At 37.8% G+C, this 16,439-nt stretch overlaps 1 protein-coding gene and 1 long non-coding RNA gene across 4 annotated transcripts in view; one reads left to right on the forward strand and one right to left on the reverse strand.

The window, feature by feature from the left end:
- Positions 1-16,439, reverse strand: part of Cacnb2 (calcium channel, voltage-dependent, beta 2 subunit) — a gene marked incomplete at its 5' end in the record, with an annotated part of 323,451 nt that overhangs the window by 95,383 nt on the left and 211,629 nt on the right.
- The window catches only part of LOC106148814, a 32,840-nt gene continuing 16,416 nt past the window's right edge, over positions 16-16,439 (forward strand). Inside the window, exon 1 of the long non-coding RNA XR_001234505.1 lies at positions 16-121. This is a non-coding gene — a long non-coding RNA (uncharacterized LOC106148814). The remainder of the gene's footprint in view (positions 122-16,439) is intronic.

Consider the following 16,439-nt stretch of genomic DNA (forward strand, 5'->3'; position numbering starts at 1 on the left):
ACCAGGTGGCCTTCATGAGCCAGACAACGCCTTTATCCTCCGCAGCTGCAGCCCCGGGCACGGAGTCTCAGCGCGCGCCGAGCCCTGGAAAATCCCAGCTCCTTTGCTCTCCATGCTCCAGGTCAGCTCCTCTTCTCCGTCCCTGTCCGCCTGCGAGGCTCTCACTCCTTGCCCCAGCAGGCTCCCATCCGAGGAGATTCGGGTTCTCCCGTGCCCAGGGTGAAAGCACGCCCTCGAAGGCTGTCTGCGGCGTTCAGAATCGCACTCCAAGTGCATTCAAAGGCCGTAGGCAGGCAGCAGCAACTGTTCTAAACTTAATGCATTTTATTACGCTAAATGTTCTCTTTCCTGCTTTTGAATGGTTCAAGGAAATTAGTTGTAAGAGGACCTTAAAAAAAAAAAAACCTAGTGAAAAAACCCCCACAAAAAACCCAAAAGACAAACAAACTGAAAAAACGTATGCAGTGACATTTGCAAGTGCAAAGTTCAAGCCTTATCTCTGGAGATCTGGAGGGGGGGAGGGGAGGAGGACGTAGTCCCAGCACTGGGCATGCTCCATATGTAGCCTTCCTATGCAGATGCTCACATCACACTGTTCCTCTGTGTCAAATGCCATTTTACATCCGAAGTGTAAACAGCTGGAAAGGTCCCTTCGCTCCCCTAACCAGCACCTGGCCGGTTTTCTGGGTTTCTGTTTCAGACGAGCTCTCTCAAACACAAAGCATGTACGTAATCCTTTCACTTAATAATCCCTTTCCATTACCTGCCTCGGAAAGCACCTCTCATGCTATGAAGGCAATTCACAGATAATAAATATTACAGACAACATCAGACAGCAAAAATCACCTAGCGCCCACCCAGCATAGTATATAGTACAGCCCTTTATTGCTACAGACTTTCCAAACCAGAGGCCAAAGCGAGATCTGGCCATTTAATTAGGACTTAAAGTAATCACAGTTCTTGAAAGAAATGAGTTTAATGGAGCCCCAAATGACCTTGAACTGCATCTCCAACTGAGAAACCACCATTGGAAATAAGCCAGCAGAATAAGTAACTGTGTGGATTGTTACAACAATACTTAAGGAGAAATTTCAAAGCTTGGTTGATTAATTTGCTTGTGTCAGGATTCAGAGAATACTGTAATTGAATCCGAAGGCTTCTTGTAGATAGGGTGACAATGGGCTTGAGGAAGAAAGAGAGCAGTAAACAGACTAATGTCCTATAGGACAGAAATACAGTTTTAAAATACATTCTTGAAGAAATTCACACTCCCAGGTTTCTTGGACATAAATTAGAAAAGAAACTGCACCTTGACTATGGTGGGATATTATTTTGTAAAGTCTCACGCAAACAAAAGAAAGATGTTAATAAGAAAATCTTTCCCTCCCTTCCTCCCCTCTTCCTTCCTTTCCTTCCTTCCTTCCTTCCTTCCTTCCTTCCTTCCCTCCTTCCTTCCTTCCTTCCCTCCTCCCTTCCTTCTTCCTTTCCTTCCTCCCTTCCTTCCCTCCTTTCTTTCTCTTCCCTCCTTTGGACTCCAGGCTGATACCAATCTTCATGATCTAAATGCTATAAAATGCATAAAGTAGGGCCTTCACAATAAGAGTGCAAGCTTGTACCTAGATTTAACATCGTGACACACGTTACTAAATCGATCACTTATCCCGTTAGGAAGTGAGTGTAAAATGTCTGGGGGATACAGATGCATTGCAATTTTTTTGTTCAAGCAAAATTTAAAAGTGACAAATGAGTCTTGCAACACAGCCACATGTGGTACATGATCCCCAATCTTCCCAGAGAGCTTCTTTAGAGCAATAAGTAGCATCACGGAAAATGACCAAGATGCGCAGTTATTCTCCACAAAAGGCCTCAGGACCCATCGTCATTAGAGTTGGACTTTAAAACCCAATCACGGGGCTGGGGATTTAGCTCAGCGGCAAAAGCACCTGCCTGGCAAGCGCAAGGTCGTGAGTTCGGTTCCCGGTACCGGAGAAAAACAAAACAAAACAAAACAAACAAACAAAAAAAAAACCCAATCACCCTGTTAAAGGTTCAGGTCACACTTCAGTGAGGACATAGTTTCTGTCATTTAAGAACCCCTTAATGACAGGAAGTGAGTAATGGGAAACAGTTCATCACTCACAATTCTGTGCCATCTCATTCTCTTTTCATCAATATAAGATTTAAAAACCCTTCTGCTAATGATCAGTAGTAGCTTTCACATTTTGTCATCACCTCTGAAACTGATTTCCAGGTTTAAATAATTAAGCAGGTTTTTTTTTTTTTTAAATCTCTTTACTAACTTTGGGAATGATCTTTTGAATATCTGTAGCAATTTACTAATCTCTGACAATTTTATAACAAGACTATGAACTGATTTTGGCTTATTAAAGGAGATTACCTTTCATTCTTCGTATCTGTAATGGTATACTATACACTGTACTTAGAAAATAGTTTTCATTATAGAAGGTATCTGCACCCACTGTCAAAGAGAGAGACACCAAAAGCCATCACTTTAAATTCTCCTACACAAGATAGTCACTGTTAAGTAGAATATTTTAGTCTCCAGAGTTGGTGCATTTTTGAAAGTCACCCTTCTAACACACACAATTAATCTCTTTCCTCCCGGGAGTGTGGATTTATGCAGTTAGAAGTGATATTTCTAATTAAGCTTTTGCCTTTGGTACCATATGGACTTTCTGGGTCATCGTGCTTCAAGCAGTCTTTGGTCAGGAACAGCTGGCCGTCATTTCCGTGAGTCCCGAACAGGTTCATTACAAGATGTGCCCCTCATCTGTCCGCTCCTGCAAATGTGTTAGTTGGTCTTTGATGATCCATATTTCTTTTTCTACCTCTGAATCTTCACGTTGCTGATTGTATAGTTCCAAAATCAGCCCGAGCCTAATGTCTGTCAGGAGTTCATCCCAAGATCTTCAATTTTATCCTCAGAACTCTCATTCTAAATACAAGTTCTCTGCTTATAAGAAAACACAGTTTAATCTGATTAACTTCTGCTTTTATCTACTCTTCAATTTACTTTTGTACTTGTAAGTCAAATTTTTGTGCAACAAAGCATGAACTTTCTCCTTTAACTTTTTTTTCCTTTAACTTTTTTTTTTGTATTTGTAAAGTTTACTTTTCTGGTAGTACTCTGTTGTTTCACAGTCATATATATTACCAGCACTAGCTTTCTTGAGAGTTCTCATAAAAGCCCAAAGGACATAAGTTATAAGCCTATATAAGAGTGGCAACTTGCATCCACAATTGTGTCCTTCATTTATTTTGGCAGGAAATCTTGATATGATATCTAAAGCAATGCTCTTGAACCCAGTCGATCTCAAGTAATATCCCAAGGTCACCCTGATAATCACAAAACTACATTCCCTCAACTTCAAGACTCCAATCCACCTCCTCATGCATAGGACTATGGGAATCAATGGTAGATTTGACTCTAACTCTTTTCCCTGGACCTACCATGACATTCCACTACCATACTGGCCAGCCCCAGACTTTTTTAGAATACAGCAAACTGGATGAGGACCAGGGGGTGTATCTTTTAAGGGGGGCATAATTCTTTCATTTTTCCATATTGTCATCATCTTTTTTCACAGTTTAAAAGATTTAACATTTGTTCTGGGAACCAATCTAAATTGATCCAGAAATCTTAACTGCAGTTCCTTGCTTAATTTTTTTTTTTTTTTTTTTTTTGTAGACAGGATCATAAACTATTCATGGATAATGAGCTATCTACAGTCTAAAAATTAAAAAATGATGTAAGGTGTTGAGATGTGGCATGTCTTCACAAATATTGTCTACTTTCATTTGCAAATGTCATGTAATTGCTATTCAAATTAAAACAATAATGAATGTCTAAAACGTGATTGGATATCATTTGGCTAAATGTCAGAATATGTAACAACAGAGGTGACAGTAATGAATCTTCACAACATCATCTCTGTAGTATAACTTTATAAGCTAGTATGGTAGACTCAACTTTTAGGAGAGAATAGGAAAATTTATAAACTGTGTGTAGCTATAGTATGCACTGGTGAAAAAATTAAATTTGCAATTAAAAGACTCTCCCAAACTAGAAATCACACGCATTTACTGAGTATTTGCTACTTGGAAACTACAAATCTAACAAGAGTAAACTAAGTGGCTGTGAAAAAGACTGAGGCTTCATTTCTACCGCTGAACTTGATATTCTAGTGGAGGCTGAATTTTTTTAAGTTAGCAGAAAAATAATTGCTATTGGAGATGACAGAGGTTAAGAGAACAATGGTGGGAGGGAAGATATTTTAGTAAAGGAGATGGAATGAGAGTTGGAGATGACATTAAGTTGGAACGCAGAGCACAAAAGGAAAGAGTTTACCCTGAAATATGGTGAGAAAAGAGACATCCAGGCAGAGGGAGTGGCAGACACCAAGGCCCCAAGGACGAGAAATCCTTAGCATGTTTGATAAACTGCAAAGGGTCGGTGTCTCCCTCCCACCCTATCTCCCTCCATATGTATTCTATATATACATATGTATTCTATATAAGCCTTAATATATATGCTAATACACTATCTTCTCTATACATACTCTAATATGTGTGTGTGTGTGTGTGTGTGTGTGTGTATATTTTTTTGTACCAGGAATCAAACTCAGGAACTGAGGATCTTGTGCTTGCCAGGCAGGCACTTGTGCCACTGAGCTATATCCCTGGTCCCATATTATATTTTTAGACTCTACCTACTCTAATAGATCCTAGCACACATGAAATATGTATCTGAGACTTCTGCATGTACATGTTATCATCTAACAGAAAAAATTCTTACACATGTTTGATTTTCTTAATTAGGAGTGGCGCTTAATTTGCTGTCAGTAAACTCCACATTATTGGAAATATCATGTCTTCAGAGATTTAAACAATGTTCTTGGACTTTATTCCTTCCAAATCTAACACCGTCTCTTAGAGGCCAAGGAGTATGTTCTTGACATTGTTCTGCATTATGTGAATGATTAGGACAAGCAACTTATGAAGATTAGGCTTGATACACGAGTGATAACTGTGACCATTACCTTTCAATGAGTGTAGGCCTTGTGCTGATTTGCAAGTATTATCTAATTCAGTGGAGGTGAACCTGTGGCATGTGTGCCGCAGCGGGCAGTTTGTATCATTGAAAACTCTGAAAGGTTCACCATCACTGACCTAATTGAATCTCCATCTCTATTTTCACTGATGGGAAAACTGAGGCACAGAAAAAGTGAGTCACTTGACTGAAGTGACATACCTAACAAGCAGTGGAGTTGGAGGTCAACCTTCAGTAATCTAAATAAGTTTCGTGCCCTGTAACAGTGTGTAGAAGCTAGCATAAATCTCCACATGCAACTGACGTTTCTCTGATTAAAAAATGTCCCTTTTCCTGTCTACCAGTTATATGTGTATGTATATCTGTTTCTAATGGTCATAAGCCACTGTGGTGACTTTCCAGTGGTAAACTCTCAGTTAAGCTTTGAACACTCGTGCGTGAGCGTGTTCCCTCCTTCCGTTCCTCTTTCCCCATGCCCTTTCATCATTTTTCGGCTTTTATCTTTTCAAAAGGTACAAGGAAAGTATAATGAGGGGCCAAGGAAACTTGGATAATTTCACATTTGTTAATGTTATGCTATTCTGTAGACTTGGCTGCAACACTGAAATTTTCCTCAGACTACCTCAAAATGGTGACACATTTTTTTCATGACTTAGCTACAGTGGAAAGTGCAGAACTAGACTAGGCAAACAAGGGACGTCAGGAAACTAGCTATTTGAATGTTCCTCTTCCTTGGAAATGAACATCCTTTTGGTGAGCCAGGAGTCTTAGCAAGACTCCAACGCAGCCACCCCACCTGCAGCTGGCTGGATTTCAAGGTCTTTTGAGGAACCTTTCACTTCAGAATCATTGCTAGTATTCAGCACAGAAAGTGAAGTTACTAAAAAGTACCAAATTGTAGGGTTAGAGCACAGACACGAGACACCGCATATATTTTTAAGAATAACATATTCAAATGCTGTTAGCAAAGTATTCATTAAAATGGTGGCATTATGGGTGTTTATATTCCATACAAGAGCATCTACTTAATATTTGAAAATTTTGATGTGGTCGGAAAAGCACAATTTTTTTTTAAAAGTTAAAATTTGGTCAATTTTAATATTATTTGGGGCTCTAGAGTTAATGCATAAAATAATTTCTCTTTATAATCACATTACAATGTGTGTGTGTATTGGGAGGTTTTCTAGGCCTTTAATTTGTATTTACTCACAATAATACATGAGGATTTTATATGTTAATATGACTTCTATGGAAAGAAGTCTTTATCTTTCCAGCATGAGAATAGAAATGGGTAGGCAGAAAGCTGAAAAAATGATTTCAGGCAGGAAGCACTGAGATCATCAAACTGTCTCAATATATTGTTGAAGAAAATATGACAGGAGTGAAAAAAATTGTACATAGGAAGTTTTTTGGTACAGGAAATTCCTGGTAGAAACTTTGAGTGGACCTCCCCTCCACTTACGATTTCTACAGAACCACTCAAATCAGCGTAGACACATACTATTATTTCTCTCTTCCCATGAAAACCTTCCAGGCAGGGTGGTCGATGCCAGTAATCCCAGCACATGGATGGCTGAGGCCGGAGGATTATGTTTGAAGCCAGCCTCGGTTTGTGTAGCAGGACCCTGTCTAGGAAAACCTGCCTTTGACTCCCTTTCCTCTGTCAGCTCTTACCCATTTCTTTATGCTCTTTTGCACACACACAAAAAGTGCTTAGAAAACATTGCCTTTGCTCACTGCAATTCTTCTTTCCCATTTTCCCCTTAACCCTATTCTCCCTACCCCGATGCTGGTTTAATCAAGTTCCTCCATGATCTACGACCAACTCCAGTGACCAGTTGTCAGGGCTCACCCTTCTCAACCCGGAAGTAGCACCGAAAGTAGCACTGAGCATAGCTGACCACCTCTCCACTCTACTCATTTTCTCAGCTTGACTTTAGAAAACTACTCTTGGGGCCTTGGGCTTTTTCTTACCTCTCTGGCCACTCTTCCTTTGCCGGTTTCTCTTCTTTCCCCAACCTCCGTTCTTCTCCCCCTTTCCTGCACCTTCATCAAAACACGCTGCTCCTTCCTGCTCCTACCTGGCCCATCTCATTGATGTGCCTCACAGACCAGAAAGTGTGTTTTGTTTGTTTTCAGTCCCATTCCCTTATATTGCTTGGAATAGCGCCAGACATAGGCTACACACTCTGCAAACACTTGTTGAATGAATAAATAAGGATTGATGGAGGGAGATAGAGACAGAGAGTGGAAGGGGAGGGGAGGGGAAGGAAAGGGAGGGGCAGGGAGACAGGAAAGAGGAGAGACTGTTCTGCCTCATGTCCTGTATTTTGAAGTTCTCTGTAGGATGTGCCTTAGCATTTCCAAACATTTCTAAACATTCCTAGACATGCTCATGTCTTTTTATTATTAAAATACCACCAACAGAAATGTGGGTCTCCACGGTAAGTGGGCAATAAATATTTATCACGAGTAAAAGAAGATAACCAATTGGGGCAGGGGATTTAGCTCAGCGGCAAAGCGCCTGCCTGGCAAGCGCAAGGTCATGAGTTCGGTTCCTGGTACCAGAGAAAAACAACAACAACAAAATATATAAAAAAGATAACCAAGATTTCAGCTTGACGCTATTCTTAGTGTTTTATCGTAAATTTCAACAAACACCAAGTTTATTAACTGCAAATGTCAGCTCTAGGTCGGCTGATTAAATAACGATCTTCCATAACAAGCAAGTTGCTCTGAATTGTTTTTTTAAAAATCACTATACTTTAAATTTATATAGAATCTCTTTTCAAAAGAATTTGAGATTTTGTATTTTGAAAACATAATGAAACTCTCTAGAACTGTCTCTTCTGATCAATTTCACTTCTTCTCTCTAGGAATTTAAAGTTCCAATTCTGAAACTGCCAATGACTCACTGTCCAGTATAGGCAAGTCATGTAAACTCTTTCCAGGCTGGATCTCGCCTCTGTGAAATGAGTGTACTGAGCGGAAGCTATTAGAAAGAGTGTTCTTGGAAATTTTCTTGCAGATGGCTGAAAATACATTGCTACTACAACGTGTATGAATGTTTACTGTCACTTTTCATGGCTACTCCTGCCATTCCTCATAGGAATGGAATTTAAATTCACAGTAGAAAATTGGACTATACATGTAATTTCTAATAAGACAGTAGAACAAGAAGATATTTCTTTAACCAATTTTGATATACATAATGCATGTGTATATATTTTAAATATATAAATAACTTTATAATGTATATAATTTTTATTTATATTATTTTAATCATGCTGGGGATTGAGCCCAGGGCCTTATACATGCTAAATGTGTATTCTACCACTGAGCTACATTTCAAGCACCTTGAGTAATATATTTTAAAGGATGAAAGGGATGTGGCTTTCCTCTGTGGGAAGTTCACCCTGACATTTTCTTGGCATATCCACAAGGCATACTAATTTGTAAGAAAATGACTGTTTCATACATATATATATATATATATAATATGTGTGCATATATATTTAGCATATATATAATATATACACTATGAATAAAAAGTTCACCAAAAAATCAACTAGTCATGGGCAGCTGGAAAAAGTGTGCAATTTGGGCCAGGCATAGTGGTGCCAGCGTTCAAGAGGCTGAGGCCAGAGGATTGCTGTGAGTTTGAGGCCAGCTTGGCTACATAGTGAGTTCAAGGCCAGGCTGAACTACACAGTGAGACCCTGTCTCAAAAAAAAGTGTGCAATTTCCAAAATTAAAGTCAGTACCATTTTTCTCTGGAAGTTGGTACTGTGCAAAGTATCCATTTGAAATATTGGGAAGATAACACAGAAAGTGATACTTTCATACCTCGATATGAAATTGATAGCTTATGACTAACCTTCTGAGAAGAGTTTTCTTTTTGTCTCCAGACAGATATCTAGATAAGTAATTTCACTTCTGGGACTTACTTTAAAAAAATTCTTAAATTCTCATCTCTAGTAGACTATTAGACAAACTTAAAATTAATTATGAAGACTAAAGTGCTTCATATATAGACAAATGTGTATGATGTTTCTATTTGGTAAAACAAACTGAAAAAGAAAACAAAACAAAATCCCAAAACATTGCTATACAAGTATATACATAAATTCATGTATGCAAATATCTTAGAAGTACAACAGAAATAACTGAAGAGATAGGGTTAGATTACTTTTCATAAAAAATGTATAGGGTCAATTTAAATTTTTTGTAATGTTAGTATGCTTGTGAAAAAAATGAAATGCTTCTCATATTACAATTGAAATATCTAAGAAAATAATTTTCATGTTGCAAGACAGTTTGTGTATACCTACTTTCTCTGGTTAATCGATTTAATTTGGGTAAAACTTTGCATATGATAAAAGCAGCGAAAGATTAGGTCGCCTGAAAGACCCTCCTTTCACGTAAAGAAAAAAAATCAAATTAACAAAGTAAAGGTTGATGCAAGAATTTTGTCAGGTAAAAAATAAAAATGAAAAGAAAAATACTTAGAAATAAAAAGTTAACATTCTAATTTTATTTCCTTGTTAAACATGTATAAAATGATTACTTAATTTCCCATGTAAAACACTGGCATTTTTTGTCACGTAAGCAGCTTAAATAATTTGTTGGTATTGGGTGAAGTACTTAAACAGGCCAAGTGACTAAGTAACTTGGTAGTAAATTATTAATATACTGCTCTAAAAGTCTGACCTTTCAGAAAGATATGACTTTGATTCAGAGAAATTTAATATAAAAATAGGCTACTCGATCAGGGATTTGGTTGGAAAAATACCAGTGGTGTGGAGCATTTAGCAATAAAGTACTGCCAAATACCCTAGTGACCTAACATATTTATTCATCCCGAGTGACCCATCTACCTCCAGGAAGTAATTTGAGAACTAGACATAATCTGGTTTATATACATTTATGTACATAAAAAGACTGCATATTTTAGATTATTTATCTAGGAATGTGCCTTTGGTATATAATATTAATTGTAGAAAATCAGACTATACAAGAATGTTATTAAAATACTGCATGTATATATATGACCAAAAGTAATTTATGTAATATTTTCTGTCTCATGAACTAGAAAGTTCTTTTTTTGTAACAAATACTCAGTACCTAGAAATATTTGCTCTGTTTTAAGTTTTAAATTGTAATGAACTTTAATGGCGGCAGAATTTTAATCAAGCAAGACCAAAACAGGCTGAGAATTTGGTAAGGATTAAAACACAGCTGTGGGGGCTGGGGATTTAGCTCAGCGGCAAAAGCGCCTGCCTGGCAAGCGCAAGGTCGTGAGTTCAGTTCCTGGTACCGGAGAAAAGCCAAAAAAAAAAAAAACAACACAGCTGGGTAACAATGTGGATTGCCGCCTGTCACCTAGTACTCTGGTGACCACTGTCTCACAGCTTGGTAGAATGTGCATATGTTACATACTTCTGTTAAGCTACACATCAGATTTAGGCATTCTGAACCAAAAGTACACCTCCCGGGTCTTCTTCAGTTAAATGGCAATCATTTCACATTATGTACAGCTGTGTATTATTAGCGCATCCCGCTTCCGGACAGTTAGAGCCATTGTAATATACCATTCACAATGAGGACAGGGTGTTGCCTTCTTCACGCTTGTGTCCCAAGCCCCAGTGAATGTACAGGAAGAAGACATAATTCAGGTTCCTGGACTAGTGAGAGAGATTCTTATGATAGAGGCAGTAACACAAAGCTTAGTTTGGCCGTTTGGGAAAATTTCTTTTTTTGTTTGTTTTTTATTTTTGTGGTACCAGGAATTGAACTCATGACGTTGTGCATGCCAGGCACGCGCTGTGAGGCTGAGCTACATACCTGGCCAGTTTTGGGAAATTTCTAGGAAGGAATAGCACAGGGTACTAGGGGAGACAATAGCAAGAGAAACTAAGACAGAACCAAAAAGAAAGGTTATTTTGGCTGGGTAATGAAGGCGCCAGGAAACAGTTACACAAAGACGTAAGGAGATAACAGTCTAAGGTAGATGCACCAGCATGAAGTTTAGAAAGATCTTCATATTTTAAAGGAGTCAGAGCTGGGAAGCAAGAGGCAGGCTTTTGCAATAACTCAGCTGGATAAACCTTTTGGAACTCGGTACTTCAGATACAAGCTGGTGTACTTAATTACAAAGGGAATTAATTAAGGTTAATACCATTAATTCTTTAACTTCTGAATGAATACATGTAATGCTTTAATGATTCTTCATCAGCAGTACATTTATATTCAGCCTACCACATGCCAGGTCCTGACAGCAATGAGAATGTATAAGACATATCCTCTGTCCATGAGGAGCTTACAACACCTAGGTCTTTTAGCAATTGATACTCAAAAAACTTCAAGATGTAAAAGTTGTATAATTTACCAAAGTTAAAAATCAGAAATGAAACTGGAAATACAAGTTTGATATCTCTCATAGATAAAACATCTTATAAATCAATAAGATAACCAACAACCCAGTAGAAAATAGGCAAAGGATAAGAAAGGAAGAAATAAATGGTAAGAGATATTCACAGAAAAAAGAAATCCCCCCAACCCTTTTTTTGGTGGTATGGCAGATAGAGCCCAGGGCCTTCACACTGAGCTGCATCTCCAGACCTATTTTTTTACATTTTGCAATTTAAGTTCAGAGCTGTCGTCTAGAACTAGGTCAAGAAGGAACACAGTTACATTATTAGAAATATCCTGCCTCTGTACATTTGCTTTTTTATAAAAGTATCAGTTATATCATTCTTCTATTACTCTTTTGGTTTTAATTGTTAATAAAATTGTTTTATGGGCTATTCAAAAAGACATTTCTCACATTCAATTTATGCATTTTTATCTTAAAATTTTGTTTTGGTGATGAATTTTTTTGCAGCTAAGATAAAGCTAATGATTTAATAGAAAAATGTGCCCTTTGTAACCTAGAAATAAAAGCATATTCAAAGAAAATTACAAGTATCCTTGAAAGTCCTAATTACTTGAAATTAAATTATTTTCCTTTTACATTTATTAGGCCTCACCTAGCTATAGAGTCTCCTAGGTAAATCAAATAATCAAATATCAACACTGTCATATTCCATGTGCTCTTTCAGTCATTCTGAAATGTTAAAGTTAGAATGGATTTTTCTTTATATTGTATCATTAAATATAATAACATTTCCATATGCTCTGGAAAAAATTCATCAGGATGACATATTTTGGTGTTTTTAAAATCAAGTCATTTTAATCAGACATGGAAACATAAATAGATGTGAAATATTTTCTACAAATAGTACAGAATACTCTAAATTTTCTTCTGGTTTTTAATTTTATAATTATAATTGATTTCTAAATGTTAAAATATTTCATACCAGAAGTGGTATTTTTCACTATTATACATAGAAAAAGATTAGTAAAGATCTGTTTTGCAAACCATAAAATAACAACTGTGTGAGTTTAATCAGAAAAAAATAAAATAGATTTAAAAGCTGTAGATAGTTTTCATGATCTAAGTGTTTTACATCTCACTTATTGTAAAATGAAGTTTTTTCTGGAAAATTTTTTTGATAATTTCAGTGGTTTGGCTCTATTATTTTTTCTCTTTTATTAGTTCATCTTTGTGATACATAATTAGTATAAGGCTCTCTAAAACATTTGGATGGCTATATGTTAAAAAAACTCAAGGAGGTTATTAAAAATCTCTATGCTGTATTGTAGATCAATTTAATCAGAACTTCTAAGCACAGGACAAAGCAACAGTGTCTTCAGAAGCTCCGCATATACCCAGCCTCAGAGAGGCTGAGGCAGCAGGCTCGCAAGTTCTAACCCAGCCTGAACAACTTACTGACTTATAGAGACCATGTCTCAAACAAACAAGCAAATAAATAAAAATAATGAAATAAAATAAAATAAACCTGGGGATGTAGTTCAGTGTAAAGGCCCTGAGTTCAATCCCCTGTATCACAAAAAAAACACAAACCCCTACAAAGTTCCATATCAGGGTCCATGGTGCAGCCAAGGTTGAGAATCGCTACACTAGTACATCCAGTAACAGTGGTTGACTGTGGGGAGGGAGACTGAGGCATCTAAGCCCAGAAATGGGAGGGACTTAGCTTTCCATTTGCAACCTTTTATAATGCTTAAATTTTATTTTATACTTATTTATTTATGATCATAAATTTTTACCATATTCATATTACTCTTAAAAGAAATATTTAAATACAAAATTCCTAGGTCATTTTCTAGAATTTGTAATATCTTTCTGTAACATAGCCATTCCCTGGAAATTTTTGCCAATTAGAGAATGTACTTTATATTCATGATGAAAAGCATTCAAGCTACTCTTGAACACCTCAGTACAAGCCAGAGGCAGGAAGCAGAGCCAATTGATTTTGCGGAGTCTCAGGACAGGCTCTGGAAACCCGCAGGACCACCTTGGGGACACGGTGGCTTCTTGGCCTTGGTAACTCCACTTTGAGGCACAGCTTTTAGTATTCTCCAAAAGTACCTTTGAGAATTGTCCATGTCAAAGGTCACAATTTGACTGAAATAACCATAGCATAGAAGATGGCAACCTGTCAGGTAGCCAATAGTCCTTTTTTCTGCATTATGTCCCCCTATCCTCTCACCTTCTGGCAGGCTCCGTGTGTGTGTGTGTGTGTGTGTGTGTGTGTGTGTGTGTGAGATTGATGATGATCTGACTATTGCTGCGGTCATGTGAGCTGTATGAATGCAGACATTGATGCTGTTTTGTTTTATTGTTGAATTTCTGGTATCTCATACAGGATTTGGCACATAGCAGGAACTCAATTAATGCTTCTTGGATTAAAATGAAGCTGTGCTGCTACTCATCTCTATGAAAATATTATTGCCTATTCTTTCCCCCTGCAACACTACAGCTCTAGTCAAATCACTAATCTCTCATATGCTTCTCAGCAGCTTTTCAATTAGTCTTTCTGCTCCTACTCCTCACTCCTGACACTTTGTAGCCCAGGGACCAGAATTGTCCTGCAGGTCAGATCACACCATTCCTCTGTTTAAAATACTTAAATTTCCTCCCATTTACTTAAAATCTAAACTCTTTACCTATATTCCTTAGTCTTTGCTTACTTGTGCAAATATCTTGTGCCATAATAAATATTAGTGAAAAAGTGAAAAGAACATTGATCTCTCTCATATCAAAACTCAGACGATATTGGGTATTCAGCAAGTAAAATTAGGATAACTAATGTGGCCTTAGTGAGTCTTCTGGGGATTGTCTACAGATAACACAACATCTCTGTTTCCTACCAATGAGGAAACCTTGAGTAATCCTGGACCTGGACCTTGCCCGGCACTGGGAAAAGACACAGAACAACGAGGACAGAGAAAGACAAATCCACAGAAAGCAGCATACAGTCTGTAGTTTGATAAGCACTTCCAGATAGCACCTGTCAGAAAGGGTGGTCTTCCGGAAAAACCAGGAAACATCTGGACAGTGCCAGAAAATAAGGGATCCAGAGTTAAACAAGGGAATATTTTTGTTTTTGCTACGGCTGCTTTTGTTTTGCTACACTTAAGAGTAAATTTTTTCAATGAGCTGAAAAACATGTAATGCTAGAGCCCCACTGTACATCACTTAGCACATCTGTAATTTGGTTGAAGATGATGATATGGCAAAAATGTATGAAAATCTCACTCTGCCATGTAAGTTCACTCCTTTTCAAGTTATCCTTTTGTGCTTTTCACTAAGAAGAAACTTTTGTGATGTTACCTGTTTCTTTTTTGTAACAATCTTTTTAGTTTTTACCTTGCCCTTTGAAGATAACAATACACAGCACAATAACGATTATTCTCTATTTGGTTATGAAATTTTATTTTTTCATAAAATAAAAACAAACCATATCATCAGTACCAATGACCCACACAGAATGTAATCATGATGTATCGCAAACATGTGCTAATTTTAATTTTTTAAGAAATTTTTTGAGACAGGGTCTTGCTATGTAGTCCTGGCTGGCCTTGAACTCCTGGCAATGCTCCTACTTCAGCATCCCGGGTGCTGAGATTACAGGCATGCGCCACCACATCCAGCTGATTTCAGAAAAAGATAATAGGAACCAGGGAGATAGCTCTTTTGCAAATGGGAAGAAGACCAAGAGATGGAAGAAAGAAGGAGAGGAGGGGAAGAAGAAGTAGAAAGGATTAAGATGTGTTATGCGCATGTACCAACCAACTTCCCCACAATGAATGTAATCATTACGTACTGCAAACATGTACTACTACAATGATTAAAGTAAAAGAAAAGAGCTACGTGAGGAGCATTTATGAAGTGTCAGGAGAAATAGCTGGGACCACCTGCCTACAGCCAGCGGAATTGTAGAGCTCTGGATGAGCCATACTATGAACGTAGCTCATCAGGGAATGACATTTTTGCGGGCCTGTTTCTGTCTGCATGCAGCGCATATTTTGTTAATACAACATTCACAAATGCAACGCTACTCCCCCACATTCTAAATCCTGTCGTCAATTAAATCATATTAAAGTAACCCTATTATTTGGAGAGGTAGGGCTTCCTCCTTGTTATTACCGACAACAGAACCAAGGGACAGCAGCCAGGAGTATAATTTCCCCAGCTGGAACTGCATCTGGAGACTTGGTCTCAGCAATTAATATTAACAGCCCTGTTGCTCTCACTTCTTTCTACTTCCAGAAAACCAGCTGCTCTATTCTTCCAAGCAGCTCCCAGGGCTGCGTACAACGTGGCAGCCCACCATGGGGGGAGGGCGCTATAGGTTTTCTTAAGTGCTAGTTAACTTGGTTGCGTGGGGACTGCATGGAGAAAAGTTTACATTAACAAAACAACCCAGAGCCTGCCACTTGGACTACTTCTTCTTTCCTTTCCTATTCATCTTTTCTTTGGTGATTTGAAAAATTTTAAATGTTACAATAGGGCTAACCTCAAAAATTCATTTTCCTCATTGATAACTTCTCATTTATTTTAATCATAATTTAAAACAGGACCATTGTATTTTTTCCTGAGTGGTCTCTTATTAGCTCATGTTTGTGATATGTAACGAATACCTGAGTTGTGGGAATGTGGTATATACACATATTGTGTCTTAATCTTTTTTCCTTCCCCTTCTCTCCCTCCTTCCTGAGGTCCCTGCCCCATCTGCAGAAGGTCTACCACCTTGTTTCCTATCATCTTTCATTTTGCTCTTTCAATTATTTATACTTTGGAAGAAGCCTACAGGACCATTCTCAAAATAATTTCTTAGCCCCCACACCCAGAATGCACTGGGCTTCCCCTAGTCACATAGTAATATTCAAGGGTTTTCAACCAATCAAATCCTTCATATTTTTTGGCCAAAAGAAAATGAAAACATTGTTTGGTGATTCA

Source organism: Chinchilla lanigera, unplaced genomic scaffold (genome assembly GCF_000276665.1).
Source record: "Chinchilla lanigera isolate Chin_1 unplaced genomic scaffold, ChiLan1.0 scaffold00028, whole genome shotgun sequence".
NCBI lineage: Eukaryota > Metazoa > Chordata > Mammalia > Rodentia > Chinchillidae > Chinchilla > Chinchilla lanigera.